The sequence below is a fragment of the Cavia porcellus genome, unplaced genomic scaffold, assembly GCF_034190915.1.
Source record: "Cavia porcellus strain 051 isolate PalLab524CR breed Dunkin Hartley unplaced genomic scaffold, mCavPor4.1 scaffold_5, whole genome shotgun sequence".
Taxonomy (NCBI): Eukaryota; Metazoa; Chordata; class Mammalia; order Rodentia; family Caviidae; genus Cavia; species Cavia porcellus.
The window spans coordinates 40067972-40081598 of NW_026947488.1; the positions used below are offsets into that span (position 1 = coordinate 40067972).

Here is a 13627-nt window from a genome sequence, read left to right on the forward strand (position 1 = left end):
CTTTAGTCGATTCCCATTGTGCTCAAAATAAAACCAGTCATTGTAATGGCTTGCTTATTGGGCTCAGAGGTCTGGCCTCTGTTTTATCTAATATCACCTAACTGACACATCGCACCTGTATCCTGTTTTTGTTTTCCCTGTTTGCAATGCTCATATACCTGGATATTCATATGGTTCCCCCAAGTTTTTGTCCAAAGGTCATCTTTTCAGAGGGCCCTTCCCTGGACACCAATTTTACAATCAATCCTTGCAAATCCTATCACAGTATTTTCTTGATCTCTGCCCTGCTGCATTTTTCCTCTCAAAATTATCACCATGTCACATACAGTTTTTATATGTTTTCTGACACTCCTCCACTATAATATAATTTCCAAAAGGGCAGGAATTTTTGTGTTTAGTCCTGTTATACTGCCTGGCATGTATCAGCACTCAATAAATGTTTATTGAAGTAATGAATAAATCAATCTAATTGAAGCAGTAAAATGTAGGGAAAGTTTACATAAAATACAAATTTCTGTGTACGTTTCAACACTTACTAAACCCTGCCAAATGTGACTCTTCTCACATCACTTTAACTGCCACATCCCATAATTAGCAGTGGGATTACTGTCAGCAAAAGTGGAAGGCAGCGCGCCCTTGGGTAGGTAGTGGCTGAAGGGACACAGATTCCAGTTTCATCGTGGCCATCCGGTTTTCTTGTGGGCCCTTGGTATTGTGATGTGTGCCTTGGTGTGTGCCTGATAACACTTGACCTCCTCCTTGGGAATCTCAGAACTGCTTGAGATCAAGGGTGTTGCTCGGACCCATCCACATGCCCTTTCATTAGCTGATGAGGCCTACAGAGTAAATACGGTGAATAAGTATAGCCAGACTATGTATCGCAAAGTCGCATGCCATTCCTTGCAGTATCTGGGTTTTTTTGTTTGTTTGTTTGTTTTTTGGTTGGAGGATCGTACCGACTGCGAGCTTGCAAGGCAGGCACTTATCCCGCTGAGCTAAATCCCCAGCCCCCAGTATCTGCTTTGTAAAACTTCTTTAGCACAAACCTCCCAAGACCATAGACTGCAGAAGTGAAAAGACCAAACACGACAAAGAGCTGTAATGGAAAGTTCCTGTATATCTAACCGATGCCATAGCCGGAACAATGAACGCTGAGTTCAGTGAACTTACCATAGTGTTTCATGACTTCCTAGCAATGCAGCGCACACTATCTGACTGAAAGCATTCTCTCCTCCTGTCTATCCTCGTTGCAGATGTGGGCAATTTTAAAATTCTGGTTATCTTTCATAATAATTACTATGTACATTATAATTTTTTAAAAACTCACGTAAGTAGAACTGTTTTTGTTTTTCCTACTTTGTCTTTTTCGGGTTAAAAACTACAACGCATGCACAGCCACTCACACACACGCACGCACGCACGCGTGCCACCTACAGCACAATCCTCCATCACATCTTTTAACTATTTAAGGACAGTTTATTGTTAAGAATCTAATATATTCAGAAGACCCATGTATTACTTCTTCAGTAGTGAGGAATGATTGTGATCACAGAGGTAATAACCACCTGGAATTTAATGTACTAGGAGGGAATAACTGAGGCGCTAAGGAAGCAAGTCAGGTGTACGGCTGATGGGCCATCATAACAATGATGGGATTTTATCACCCACAGAGTAACTAAGGAAACCAAAAACAAGGAAGAAGTGGCGTCACTGTCATTGCTAAACAGTTTCAGGGAGCTCAAATTCCATTCTCCACTCCACCTAAACAGGCCCGTTCATCTTAGTTTGAGACTGACATGTTGGTCTAATAGATAATTACACTTTTTACAATTCTGGTCCCATGGATTATGATATTATATCCAGAATTTATATTTAGAACCATGTCCTTATAATTATGCAACATTTTAAACTTCTTTACTTCTACTATTCATTTCTTCTAACATCTTTGTGGAGGATTCATAAATGGTTTGTTTTTATTTTTTGTAAATGGTTAGTTATTAGCACCATTTTGCAAATTAGAATAGCCAGGCCCACTAAAGTTAAAATATTAAAAGATCTTAATATGATAAGTCTTTAGTATTTTTATTAGTTCCATGTCTATTATGTACGATATAGTCACAAGAATTTAGAATTTTCAAAAGGTTCTAAATGTTGTTTTAAGCTTTTGGAAACCCGTATTTGATATTGCTTAAGCATGACTGTGAACTTCTCATGTATAAAATAGTGTTTTTTCACCTTTTTTAGTTTGATGTTTCACATGTATTTGATAACATTAAAGATGTGTAGATTTAGTTAAATATGCTACTGTTTATTCAAGACTCAATTATAAAAATCCCTGGGCATTTATCTTCTTTCTGATTTATCGTCTTTCTGATTCCCTATCTTTGGGTCAAATGTTACCTTTACCTTCATTTTAACTAAAACACACTTGTATTCTGGCTTTTATTTGTATTTCTCTAATGAATAGTGATGCTGAGATCATTTCATGAGCTTTTTGGACATATGTGTATCCTATTTGGAGAAATGCCTATTCAAATTCTTTACAGGTTAAATTTATTCAGATTGGGCTTTTTGTTTTGTTTTGTTTTGTTTTGTTTTGTTTTCATTTTGGTATCAGGGATTGAACTCACCACCTCACACTTCCCAGGTAAGAGCTTGAAATGCTGAGCTAAAGCCTCGGCCCTAATCAGATTGTTTTTTCTTGCCAAGTTGTATTAGTCCTCCATTTAGTTTTTATATTAACACTGTACCTGTTTGCACATATTTTCCCTCATTCTTTGGGTTGCCTTTTCAATGTCAGTAGTATTCTTTCATAGATAGGAGTTTTAGTTATAAAAAGTTGTACAACTTTACTTTTATTGAATATGATTTTTGGGTCATGTTTCAAGTGTCATTACCAAGTCCAGTGTCATAAAGCTTTAACCTCTGTTTTCTTCTTAAGAGTTTTGTAGTTTCAGATCTTATGTGTAGTTTCTTGGTCTACTTTGAATTAACTTTTGTATGTGATACAATTCTTTTGCATGCAGATCTCCAATGTTTCCAGCATACTTACTGAAGACTGTCATTTCCCACTAAATGGGCTTGGTTCTTTTGTCAAATACCATAGATGAGGGATTTTGTCAAATACCATAGATGAGAGTCTCATGTTGTTGTTACTTTTTTAGGGGAGAGCAAGTTGTGGTGCTGAGGATTGAACCTAGGGCTTCAACAAGTACATACCACAGTGTCTTGATTATTGCAAAGTTTTGGTAGGGAAAAGTACCAAACTTCGCTCTTCATTTTCAAGGTTGTTTGGGCTAAGCAGAGTTCCTTGGGAATCCATTTCAGTTTTAGGATGGACTTTTCTATGTTTAGTAAAAAAAAAAAAAAAAAAAAAAAATAACATGGACTTTTTTGTGGGAATTACATTAATTCTGTAGGCCATTTAGGGTACTATCAGCATCTTAACAGTATTACTACTTCTAGCCCATGAACATGCAATGTTTTTTCCTGTATTAGTGTCTTCTTTAATTTCTTTCAGTAATGTTTTATAATTTTCTTTGTATAAGTCTTTGCCTTCTTGAGTAAATTTATTTCTGAGAATTTTATTTTTTGATGCTATTGTAAATGGATTTGTTTTCTTAATTTCCTTTAGCTGTTCATTATCAGTAGATAGCAGTAATGGCGAATCATTTACAGACTGAGTATCCAAACTGCAACCCCAAACCCACTTATTTATTGCAAAGTGCCAACATTGCAATTAAACCTGAATACCGAGGTTTTATTTTAGAAGAACCAACTGTTATGGGTTGAAGTGGTGTGCGCCCCAACAGAGAGGGCTTTGCATGTCCACTGTGTGCAAGCACACATGCCATAGGTTTGTAACCGCTGGCATGTAGAAATGCAATTGTTTCATGTGTTGATACTGTGTCTGCACCTTTGCTGAACTTTTTTTAGTCTAGTGTACTTTGTGGAATATATTATGATTTCCATATATAAGATCATGTTTTCTGTGAACAGAATATTTTAATTCTGCCTTCCTGTTTCGATGACTTTCATTTCATTTTCTTGATCAGTTGCTCTGGTTAGGACTTTTACAACTATGTGAAATAAAAGTGGTAATATTGAGCATCCTTGTCTTAATCCTGATCTGAAGGGAAACACTTTTGATCTTTTACTTCTAGGTTTTTCTTATCTTTATTTTATTGAAGGAATTTCCTTCTATTCCTTAGTTGTTGAGTGTTTTACCATGAAAGTATACTGAAAAATATTTTTATGTATCATTTGACATGATCACATGAGTTTTTCCCCTTTGTTCTATAAATGTAATATTTTACATTGATTAATTTTCAAGGATATTAATTTAAACTATCCTTCCATTCCAAGAATAAGTCACTCATAGTTATGGTATATAATCCTTTTAGCATGCTGCTGAATTTAATATTTTGTCAAGGATTTTTGCATCCATATTCATCAATTCCTGTAGTTGTATTTCCTTGTAATATGCTTGTCTGACTTTGTTTATCAGGATAATGCTGAACTCACAAAATGAGCTGGAAGTGCTCTCTCCTCTTCAAATTTTTTAGAAGGTTTTGAGGCAAAGTTCAGGTATCTTTGAAGGGTTTTGTTGCTGGCGGTGGTTTGTTTGTCTTTTTGAGATAGAGTTTCACTATGTAGTTCAGACTGGCCTTGAGCTCACTTTGTAGCCCAAGCTGGTCTTGAACTCACAGCAATCCTGAGTGCTAGGATTACAAGTGCGTGTCACCACCCAGCCTCTTTTAAATTTAGAAATATAAAAAAATAAGCAAATATACTATATATAACATGTAAAAATATCTAACAAAGTGTATATGTAAATAATGTAAAACAAAGGACAAAAAGTTAAAATGGACAAAGGCAGAGAAGTAAAAAGATACATCTATATGTATACATCTTATATAGTATAGACCAGTGGTTCCAAACTTTTTAGAGCTTTCAGTGATACAAACAGCCTACTGAGGTACCTGTGCTGTAGGTTCACCATCACTGTTATGCACTATTTCAGCAGAAACAAGAATACATTATTTTAAGTACATTAATTTTTATATAGCAATATATATGAATATTCAGATAAAGTGAAATAAATAAAGAATATAAGTAATCTCACACTTAAATAGCTCAGATTTTCCCACCAAGTAAATTTGAGGACCAAATACATAAAAAACTTTCACTGTTCAGATATTTTCTTGACTCGAGGCTGCAGACAAGGTTTTGAGGTACTCTGAAATCACTTCTTTGAACAATCACTTTTTTATATAGGCCATCCAATTAGTCACTCTTCTTGTGCTCCATTCAACTTAGAATTAAAATACCAACCGTGATGAAATGCAGTTCTCTGTCTAAACTCCTGCATTAGGGCAGCTGAACATGGCAGTGAATAAACACAGTTGGCAACCCAGCTCATTAGCAAGTGGGCCTGTAGAGTTTTCCAGGAAACTTGAACATCTCCTCATCAAATTTAGTATTCCACATCTCTGAGCTTACAGTTTCATACCATCGTTTTTTGTCTCAAACTTCCAATACATTTATCCCTCACTTTTAGCTGGCAACCTTCCTGTAATTTGTTTTTATTTTTCTCACTGAAAAAAACTAGAAACATTTTGAAGAGCAGTTTCACATCCACTCACAAACAGCTCTCTTAACCTACTAGCATCTATCACCACACACAGTGTCACAACACCAGACACAAACCACTTGAGAGGCTCCACTAGGATGCTTGGAGGGCGTCTGAAGTGTGATTATTCGGCTACTGAATTCTTGATTTTCCTAAACCTCGAATCTATTTCTTCCTAAGTGTCTTCCCTGCCAGTAAAGTCTCTTTCATACTTAGGGCAAAAATTTCCTTAAGTTACCATCCATTTTTTTCTATAATACCCACAGCCCAGAAATCTTGGTCTTTAACATATGAAATGAATCCAGTCCTTTTTAATGACTTCATGGCTTGGCCACCAGCATCCCCCATTTGGACTCTGTCCTACACACACTTTTCCCCTACTGCAGTCTACTCACCTTATAGTGTATACTCTGCTCTATGTAAACAAAATCCACACTCTTTTATCAAGTCCCACAGGTTTTTAGATGACCTGTTGCTTTGCCCTTTATTTGGACTTTGGCCATTTGCCTGTTACTTGCCTTGGTTTCAATGTCCTGGGGACCCAAATATATCCCATCATCAGAGCCTTTGTGCCTATCATCCCCTTTGCCAGGACTTCTCTAGCAGACAATCACATGGCTTATTCTTCTTGACATGCAATTATTTGCATATTTATTCATATGTGTTTTCCATAAATTTTTTTAGATAATTTAGAACATTCATTCACTTTCAAGCTCCATTACCTAATGGAGTCTTCATATGTTTTATCACTATATGTAATTCTGTATCCTGATAATGTTCAGGCTCTTCATATATTTTGTCACCATGTGTAATTAGGTCCCTAGATAATGTTTATTATCTGATTCTTTCACTGGAGCAAAGGCTCTTGACTTTTTTGTATAAATCTTAGATATATGTTATCTCTTGGTTAGTGTCTAAAATTTACTAAGCGCTTGATAAATATTTTGTATTAGGAGATATTTGCATCACATGTTTATGTGGAGTTGGTACATGTACAAACACAGCTTAATTCCTTTTTTCCTCTCCTTTTCCTCCTCTCTATCCTCTTCCCTCCATTGCTTGAACCCTGCCCTTCCCCTTTGAGAAAGACCTAGCTCCCTACTAGCAGTCTTTTATATCATTCTTTATTTATATTTTGAGTGTCTTATGTAAGAGAAACCATGCAATAATTAAGTTGAGGTGTCTGACTTGTTTCACTTAACATTATGTCAAAATGAATCCATTTTCCCACAAATGACTCAAGTTTCTCTTTCTTGATGGCAGAGAAGTGCTCCATTGTGTGTAAATACCACATTTTCTTTATCCATTCATCTGTGGATGGGCAGATAAACTGCTTCCAAGATTTAGCTATTATGAATTCTCCTGCCATAAACATGAGTATGCATATATCACTATAATATGATGTTTCGATTCTTTCAGGAAGATACCCAGAAGAGGACTAGCTATGTGAAATGGAACATGAATGAAATAATGTCATTATTTAGTAATATTTGCATCAGGAATAAAACAGAAACTATCACTATCTCTAATAAAATTTAGGAAAGAGGTGCTGGAACCAGGACTAAAGCTCAATGGCACAGTGCCTGCCTACCAAGCATGGGGTCCTGAGTTCGATTCCCAGTACCTGCCAAAAAAGAAATGATGAATACTTAATAAGGTTATATGCTTAACTATAATTTCTGCTACTTATATATTAATACAAATTCTAACTCTAACATGTGTCATTATTTTATGTTCTCTGCCCTTGTAATGCAATACACTTGGGAATTAACAGAGATTCTATGTGAGTGCCATAGTAATAGTAGCATTCATGCTATTTAATGTTTCCCTTCTTCCTTGCTACTTTACCATTTGTCACATTTTATGTTATTCCTGGATACGTATTTATCACTGTTTTTTGGACGCATTAGAAAGTAGATGTTCAAATACACAATAAGATAATCTGCAATGAGTTTGCCAAGAGGAATAAGCATTTTAATGATGAATGAGTAACATAGGAGTAGCTATTGCATTTAACATAGTTACTGTGTTTCAAAAAATCTTAGATATGTTAGGAAAATGCGTCCTAAAGTTGTCTTCTATTCTTAATTTAAAATAGTCTATAAAAATGAAAAACACTAAGATGATTACCAAAAACACTTTTGCCTCTATTTAAGCATCTCATAGATACACCCTTACTTGAATGGAGAAAATCTTGTAAAACAGAAAGATTTTAAAGTTCAAAATTGCCAGTTCTCTGCTTTTCCAAACATATGCTGTATACATTTTTTAAGACCTAGAGAGCTAGCAATCTGATATACTTTAAATTCCTGATTGAAAACCATAATTCAAACAACATCTGCTACTCTGTGAATCTTTGCTATATGTTCACATTTCCTTACTGTCTGACAAGTGATACAAATTTTTATATCATTTTATTTGTGTTCTTCAATTCACTTTCATTTGCTGCCTATCTTTTTCCATATTACTAAGGCAAGGGCTGTCAAGTTTAGCAAGCAGCAGACTCACCTGGGAGACTTGTCAAAACATGATTGTAGCTTGGTGTTGAGGGGTACATATGTAAATCCAGAACTCAGAGGCTGAGGCAGGAGGAGTTCCATGATATCAAGGCCAGACTAGGCTACATAGTGAGACTCACTTTCAAAACAGAAAGAGAAAGAGAGAGAGAGAGAAAAAGAAAGAAAGATAGAAATGCCACAAATTACTGGGCTTAAACCGCAGAGTTTCTTGTTCTGTAGACCTGAGATACAGCCAAGAATCTGCGTTTCTCACAAATTGTTGTGTAATGCTGATGTACTTATTCTTGGGGCCACACACTGGGAAATCTAGATTTCTTTTATTATTATATTATTTTGAAGAGAATAAAATCAAATGAAATAAAACAGAATAATCAAAACAAAGCAATGAACATGGTACAGGACTTCAGAACAAGATAAAAGGAAATCAATAATGGCTATCATAATGCTTCTTGTTATTTTCAAAGTAGTTGCCAATATCATCAGTCATAATACAATCAAAGAAAACAAAATAGAATAAAATCCATCAAAACAAAGCAATGAAAGCAATATAGGGTTTCAGAACAAGATAATAGGAAAACAAATATATTTTGTTATCTTTGAAATAGCTATCTATGCCATCAAATATAATAAAATCAGACAAAACAGAATTAGACCAAACTAAACAGAACAATGAAAACGATATGGGTTTTAAAACATAATAATAGATTAGCAATGGCCACTGCCTTCCCTTTTTAGACAATTATTTGCCTTTCACTTTCACAATATCTATTATGCATTTTAGATCCCACTGAATCCTTTAGTTTTTTAAACTAGGGAGACAACATGATGTTCTCCCAGGTGACTCTGAACCATTTCATCCATGAGAATGATCTCAGGTTGCATCCATTTACCTACAAGGGCCTCAAGGTTACCTTTCTTTATAGTTGAGTACTTTCCATAGTATAAAAATGCCATGTCTTTCTTACTCATTCGGCAGTTCATGAGCAAGCTATCCTTGCTTGTTTCTGGCAGGGGTATTGTTTTCTCTCCTTTGACTTTCAGCCTATGAATTTTCCTTCTAGTTAAATGAGTTTCTTGTATAAAGTATATTGATGAATCCAATCTCCTGATCCACTCTGCCTGTGTTTCCTTTTATTGGTGAATTGAGATCATCTACATTAATGGTTATGGCCAACAGGCATTGGTTCATCTCTGCCATGCTATTTTCCTCCCATTGGCTTCCTACTTTTCCCCACCATTCATTTGTCTTTACTGCTTGATGATCCTCCTCCGCCTCTGTTCCTGGAACCATGGTCATCTTTATCTCTCTCTAGAATATTATTCAGGACACTTCATAAGGTTGGTTTGGTAGTCATGAATTCCTTTAGTTGTTCTTTTCAAGGATGCATCTTGTTTCTCCATTAATTTTTTTTATTTAAAAGGAAAAAAAGAAAACAAACAGTATAAGGGTACAAGTAATACAGAATTACAAAAAAAAAAAAAACTGTAAGAAATCACTAGTTAGAGGGCCAGACGAATGGATAACAATTCTTATTAACCCAGAGAGCGCGGCTGGAGGATTTAAAGTCGTGCTGAGACTGTGAAGGCTGATAACGGGAGGCTGCAAATCCCGGGCCTTTCATGCGGCAAACTGACCAGTGGACCCAACAGGAAAAGCTGTGTTGGCTTTTGGTGACTGCTGGAAATTGAGACCCGGGACCCCGCGAAGCAGCCAGGACTGCCCCGCTGCACCAGAGGAGATTGTGAAAAGCTCTGGAGGTCCGAAGCTGAACGCTGTGCAGTTTTCAGACCATTCCATACTGTGCCAGGAACACAATGAAGGCAAGCGGCATAGTGTGCAGTAGACTCAAGAGGAAGACCAGCACTGAGCCCTGGTGAGTACTAGGGATGGGGTCCCGTGGCTGCTATGGTTGGCCAGAGGACATCTTGGAATTGGGCAGAGCCCGCCACCACACCAACATCAATAACACAGAGTCTGGTGGAAGACATCTTAGAGTTGGGCAGACTGTGCGGCTCGGTGACATCACTGAGTCGCCCCTGGCGGAGAGAGGCCTGGTGGAGGACATCTTGAAATTGGGCAGAGCCTGGCGCCATATTGGCTGCAACATCATACAGAAAACTAGTGGAAGACATCTTGGAATTGGGCAGACCTGCTGTCCTGGTGCTCCTGGTACAGAGAGGACTGGAAGAGGACAGCTGGGATTGGGGCAGAACCCTGTGCCACAGTGACATTAGTCAGCTGCTTCTGGCACAGAGAGAACTGGCAGGATCTGCTGGGGCTGAACCAAGCCTCTGCTTGGAGCCCAATAAGCAGATACAAAATAGTCACAACTCTGTGACATCCACAAAGTATAGCCTAATTTACGATTCACTGGCACAGAGGCTGGAGGCTAGCCTGCACCATCCCTGCATCCCTGCCTACCTCAGATAACAGCAAATTGGGGAAGACAGCAAAAACTCAAGTCAGCACGCTTCTGAAAGGCCCTAAGCAATACAGAGAGGGCCATAGACCCCCAGGACACTCCAGTCTGAAAGAAACCAGAAACATGACAAGAGATAAAAATTTTTAAAAGTCTCCAGCTGCCCAGCATGAGAAAATAAGCCCAGAAGAAGTAAACACTGAAGAGAACAAGCACAGTAACCATCCAATACTGGACACAGCATCAGCCAAAATTAAAAAATGCCTCCATGACCTCATAGATGAATTTAAAGCTGTACTCCTGATCCAAGTGAGGCAAGATATAAAGAGATTAATTAAAGAAATGAAAAGCCCTGCCCAAGAGAACACAGATGGAAGAACTGAGGAAATCAGAAAAGAGAAATTTCTGAAGAAGAATTTAAACATAACTTAGAATACATGAAACAGAACCAAAGAGATTACCAGGAAACTAAAAACTCCATTAAACACTGACAAAATGCCCTGACAGAAACTAAAGCCAGCCTTATGAAACTTGAAGAGAGATTTATGACATATGATTGTGAAAGAAAAACCCTCTTAAAAATAACAAGGAACCAGAAAGAAACAATTCAAAAGCTAGAAGATGACAAAAGGATACATAACTTAAGAATAAATAATGTGAGTGAGGAAGCAGGATCAACCAAAAATGAAATACAAAGAATATTCACAGATATATTAAAGCAAAATTTCCCATGTATACCAAAAAGAAATGATATCCAGATAAAAGAGGCATACAGAACACCAGCTACCTACAACCAAAACAGATCTATGCCTAGACATATAATAATCAAGATTACAGAAATTCACCAAAAGAACATAATATTAAAAGGAGCCAGAGAAAAGAAGCAGATTACCTACAATGGGAAAATTATCAAAATAACAACAGACTTATCAACACAAACTCTTAAGTCAAGAAGGGAATGGAGAGAAATATTCCAAGTCCTGAAAGAAAATAATATGCAACCAAGACTCATATACCTATCAAAACTCTCTCAAAATTAATGGAGAAATAAGATGCTTCCAAGACAAAGAGGAACTGTGGGAATTCGTGGCCAGCAATCCTACCCTACAGAGAGTGCTGAAGGACATTCAAGAAACTAGAGACAGTTAGATAGACAGTGAAAGAGAGAAAGGGATACCAAGATTCCAGCAACAGTGGCAGAGAGGCCTCAATGAACGGGGCAGACAGTGGAATGAGGGAATAAGGTGGACAAATTATAGCAGAAAAGTGGAGTAGCAGACATGAGGCAGAGATGGTAAGCTATAGTCTTTAGACAGCTCTGAAACACCATAAAAAAAAGGCAGAGGTCATTGTTAATAGTGTATCATGATTTAAAAGACACAGTAGACTTATCTTCATATTTAGTTTGAATTTAATTTGTTCTGGTCTGTCCACTCATGTCAGATTTGAGGGCACAGACATCTGACCCCAAAATAGCAGGTTATATCATGGTAACTATCCTTACTTTCCTATTAACTTAAACTTAAATCCTGTATTACTTACATTGTGTTACTATGACTGATCTTAATTGAATCCAATTCATAAGACCACGGGTTTGCCTTGGCTGATTTTATTTGAATTTGGTATGCTTGTTAGTATCAACCCTAAAAGTAGAGGCAACTACTCTGAAGATGACAAGATATAAAGGATATCCATTATTAACAGCTCTCAAATCCTACAATGCTTTCAAAGTTGTGTTTTTATAAAAATAGGTAATACTATGTTTAACTATATTAAGCCAATAATGTGGACAAATCTATTGAAAATAACAAGATAAAACATAGTAACTATGGAAGATCACTTATATTGTGGTCTTATATGTTTTATCCATTGCATGTTTTTCTAGAAATTTGTTTTGCTGTCTTGTTATGATTTTTTCCTTATAATACAGAGAGGATAGATATATATGTAGAAATTCACACATGAGATTTTTTAAAAAAAATTATTTATGGGAACAGATTATATAATACAAGATGTAATGAACAGATACTCTGAAGAAGAGACACTAAGAAACCTAATGCTAATTTTGTAGCATTATGATATAAATTCTAGCAATACCATTATTTACTGATCAGAATGATATTAGTCTAGTCTCTTAAGCTCAATTTCAGCATATGTAAAGATGGGGACGGTTACCATGAAGAGAATGTGAAAAGTGATAGTAGTTATTATTGTCTTCCCCAATGTTAGATCTTGAAGACCTAAAAAGCCATCATCATCCTGTAATGATTTGATTAGTTCTATAATATACAATATGTATATAATGTGGGTGAAGATGGGGAAAACTATTTGTAAGAAACTAGAAACAGTTAGATAGACAGTGAAGATCTTCAGTGGACTTGCTTTGAAATTTGTATTATTTAAATTGTTTTTAAACTGTTTTGTTCTGTTTTGATATGTTTAATCTTACCCTCTTTGAGATATAAAACAAGTGTGTAGGACTGATAACCATATCACTGAGTTTTTGTTGGATCCTGAGCAGAACTGTTTGCAGTGTCACTTTTTGAATGTCATTTTAAATACATTAATTTTGTAACCTGAACTGCTATTTCTAAGATGACAATATGTAACTTATCAACCAGCGATTTCTTACCGTTTATTTTTCTGTAATTTTGTATTATTTCTACCCTTTTTTATCTCCATGTATTTTTTGTTTCCTTTTCTTTAAATAAAAAAGTGGAAAAAAAATAAATCACTAGTTGATAGATTACATATTGTCATCTTAGAAATAGTTGTTCAAGTTACAGGATTAAAGCATACAAAGTGGACATTCAAACAGTGAGAATGCAAACAGTTGTGTTCAACGATCCAACAAAACTCAGTAATATGGTCATCTATCTTAACACACCTAAACACACTTGCAGCTGTATTCTTTAGAGCACTTTTTTTCCTCTCTTTTTTACTAAAAATTTACATATTTTGGGTTTTATTACTCCCATAGTTCTTAATACTTTTTTTAGGGGGGGAGAGAATAAAACCAAATATGACAAAACAAAGCAGTCAGTCAAAACAAAGGA

At 36.1% G+C, this 13627-nt stretch overlaps 1 protein-coding gene across 1 annotated transcript in view; it reads left to right on the forward strand.

Moving 5' to 3' along the window:
• Sel1l2 (SEL1L2 adaptor subunit of SYVN1 ubiquitin ligase) overlaps positions 1-13627 on the forward strand; it is a 43574-nt gene that overhangs the window by 15997 nt on the left and 13950 nt on the right. The window lies entirely within an intron of this gene.